Source organism: Sinocyclocheilus grahami, unplaced genomic scaffold (assembly GCF_001515645.1).
Source record: "Sinocyclocheilus grahami isolate Dianchi unplaced genomic scaffold, SAMN03320097.WGS_v1.1 scaffold5770.1, whole genome shotgun sequence".
NCBI lineage: Eukaryota > Metazoa > Chordata > Actinopteri > Cypriniformes > Cyprinidae > Sinocyclocheilus > Sinocyclocheilus grahami.
In genome coordinates this window covers 7,086-7,545 of record NW_015510367.1, presented here as the reverse complement: position 1 = coordinate 7,545, position 460 = coordinate 7,086, and the positions used below count along the sequence as shown (strand labels likewise).

The window sequence follows — 460 nt, the reverse complement described above, 5'->3', positions numbered from 1 at the left end:
AGTAATATTTACTGAAATTATTGAATATAACATGGCTAAATTTAGAGGATATTTTAACCAATAGCCATTTTTTGTTTTATTTAACTCATTTTACACGGCTAGATACATTTGTGTGCAAAACAAGTGAGAATGAAAGCAAAATACTTAAAATAATTATTATTTTTATTACTTTAATTACAAACCCAAACCTGATGTTATGCATGAAAAACTAGCCCAAAGTTTCAGATTTTGTTATGCTTGAGTGGGAACATCAAAATGAAATAAGTTCAAGAACAGTAGCCTTTTAAAAAAATGTAATTACATTTAGTTTTAAGGTTTTCTTGTCACAGTGCAATTTTATATTTCAGTACTGAGTAATATTAATTTACAACATGCACTTTCACAACATTATTATGAGGATTTCAGCTAGTCATATCCAGTGTTGGGGAAATTTACTTTTAAAAGTAATGCATTACAATAT

General features: G+C 26.7%; 1 protein-coding gene across 1 annotated transcript in view; it reads left to right on the top strand.

Moving 5' to 3' along the window:
• LOC107577334 (voltage-dependent R-type calcium channel subunit alpha-1E-like) overlaps positions 1-460 on the top strand; it is a 10,927-nt gene that overhangs the window by 4,714 nt on the left and 5,753 nt on the right. The window lies entirely within an intron of this gene.